At 47.1% G+C, this 2764-nt stretch overlaps 1 non-coding gene across 1 annotated transcript; it reads left to right on the top strand.

Moving 5' to 3' along the window:
• Positions 1-574: 574 nt before the first annotated feature.
• Positions 575-681, top strand: LOC125146987 (U6 spliceosomal RNA). The gene has a single exon (XR_007144953.1). It is a non-coding gene; the product is annotated as a U6 spliceosomal RNA (small nuclear RNA).
• The last annotated feature ends 2083 nt before the right edge of the window (positions 682-2764 follow it).

The following is a 2764-nucleotide window of genomic DNA, read 5'->3' as shown; positions in this document are numbered from 1 at the left end:
GAGAGAAGACTCCTTGCTTGCAGAGACCTGGCAGCACTTTCCCACCTGTGGGAGGGGGTAGCCTCCACCCAAGTCCATGCACTGCCTCCTCCCAGATGGAATCTGGCTGTCCTGGGAAAGCACCACCTACCAGGGCTCCTGCTGGAGCAAGTCCTACTCAGGACAGCCCAACTCATTTCTTGGCTACCGGAGATTTCTGGGCTACATAAATCAGATAACAGCTTTGGCCACCTTGAAGGCAGGTAGGAAATCCTTAGAGCTAGCTAAGCATCTCTTTCAAACAGAGAAAAGCATTTCCATTTTTGGCCAGTCCTCATGAAACATTTTTTCTTTCATGTCCTCTCACAGGAGCACATTTTCCAGGATTTGGTATGATTGACTCAAATTTCCCTAGTGTCAGTACAACTCAGATTGCTTCCACACAGGCTGCATGGATTCTAAGCCATCTCAGAGCAAACAAGTCTTCTTACCTGCTTTTGTTCATTCCTGGTGAGCACTGGGCAAGGACAGAAGCCACCAGAATTTTTCACCCACTTACTGCTGGCACTGCATCACAAGTTCTAAGACTTCTGCCGTGCTCGCTTGGGCAGCACAGACACTAAAACTGGAACGATACAGAGAAGATTAGCATGGCCCCTGAGCAAAGATAACACACAAACTCGTGAAGCATTCCGTATTTTGTGCAGTTCCTCAGTGAACTGCCACCCTTTGTGGATTAGCACAAAAAACAAGGTTTGGAAAGGTCACTTGGGAGGTCTGCTCCGAATTGAATTAAGCATTCCCTCTAGCAGCTGAGGACCCAGCACACCTGTCAGCTTCTCCTGGCCTTCACCGAATCTTCTATCCTTGGAGGTGAGAGCTCACCTCAGTGGTCCCCCTGGCATCTCCACGGCCACCCATCACATTACTATTATTAACTAGGTAATCCTGGTAGCTGCATCCGAAAGCTTGTTCTCATTGGTTAAATAAATAAATAAATAAATAAATAAATAAAAGACCTCTGGCAGACTGTTCTTAATTTAAGGTAAGGACCTCAGAGGGGTCAAAGATCAGAACTGCCGCTAGAATTCCTGAGGCTAGATGACACTAACAGAAATACAGGGGGCGCGGTGCCTGTCATCTGAAGCCAAGCAGACAAACAGCGCGTCTCCTGTGTGGCGTGTTTAATTAATCATACTCTGTGACTTCACCTGTAAGTTTTCAACGTGCAGGCAGCTACAAGCCCTCTCCCTTTTATTGAACTGTGGTGTAATCGAGACTCCCTGATTTAGAAGTCTATCTTGAAACACTCTCCTTGTTCTCGCCTAGCTACCCTGAGCAACTCAGACAAGGAAGCATTCTCACAACTTAGGCTGAGGTGAGCCAAGCTCATTTATTGCTAATTAGAACTTAAGGGAAACCTGGAGTGAAACTGAAACAGGCAATTAACTTCCAGCCTCTTGTCATTCACTTGGAACACCCTCAGGAATGAATACCTGTGTGGTTCCTCAGTGCGACTCAAGTGTCTTTGGTTCCCAATCAGTGACATGAGGCGGGACGTGTGGGCACTCACGCAGCATCTGGGGACAGGCCTCCATTTTTCACATTGCACCACACACCCACAGGAGCGGAGGGGGAATTCTGGCTGGGGAGCCAGTGTCCCCATCCCCATCCCCACCCCCTTCCACTCCAGGCGCTTGCTGTTTCTGAGGTGGCTGCAGAACTACCTACCTCGTAGCTTAAAACCTCCCAGGGGACACCCTTCACTTCTGTTCCTCATGAACCCAACTGCCCTCAACTATTTACCACCCACCACGCAGCCAGTGTTTATAAAGTCCAGGTGGCATTCTCCCAGCTGCAGCCAGCTGCTCACATTAGAGTCAGGCATCATGTACCCACCTAGCACAAGTCCTGGTGCATAGTGGATGATTACAAATATTTATTGAGTGAATGGGCCATATAAAATATTTGAGAAACATGGCTTGGCTTCCTTCTTCTACCGGTTCAACTTATGGCTGCTTTCTCTCACCCAAAGTCAGGACGTGCTCAGATATTATAAGCCAATTTTCATATCAGCTTAGAAAAACAGGAAGAAATTGGTTGCCAGTCAAAAGAGGGAGATAAAGTTTCTTTTTATGAGAACAATGTGCTTGTTTGAAATAAAGAGTTGATAAGCTGCTTTGAGTAAGGGATAAGATTCCAAGGAGTATGTCCAAATAGCAAAAAGCCACAGACGGGTCCACTAAATCAAGGGACCAGCTGCTAACTGCAGGCCATTAGTTTCCTGGAGCTCCTGACGCACTTGGCCATGTGCATCTGGGTGAGGCAGCCAAAGTGCAATGCCACAGAGGAGAGACATTTCAAGTTCAAGGAGATGTCTAGGAGTAAGAGTGAGCAGTCAGCAAGGTGCACGTGTGTGTATCTGTGTGGCTGTGTGCATGCATGTTTTGGATGATTACAGGAAGTGAAAAGATCCCACAGAAACAACAGGGTAAAGGAGAGGCTCTGGAGAAGAGAAATATCAAGTGATGATGAAGCTGTTCGTTGTGGCATGTGAGAGATTCTCCCCTATAGAATCCTAGGGAAAATCTGCATTGCTCAGTAATGCTTTGGCTATAGTGAGTTTGTGGGAAGGAATCTTAAAGAGGTATTAGGTTCTAAGCCCAGGTTTGCTCAAGGCAGAAAAGAGACCATGGGCATGGATGCAGGGCAGAGGAAGGTCAACTGACATCCAGGTTATTTCCCCCTACCCAATTCCCAATAAAGACTAAATATGTCAAGTGGA

Source organism: Prionailurus viverrinus, chromosome A1, assembly GCF_022837055.1.
Source record: "Prionailurus viverrinus isolate Anna chromosome A1, UM_Priviv_1.0, whole genome shotgun sequence".
Lineage (NCBI taxonomy): Eukaryota > Metazoa > Chordata > Mammalia > Carnivora > Felidae > Prionailurus > Prionailurus viverrinus.
This window is presented reverse-complemented; position numbering and strand designations above follow the sequence as displayed.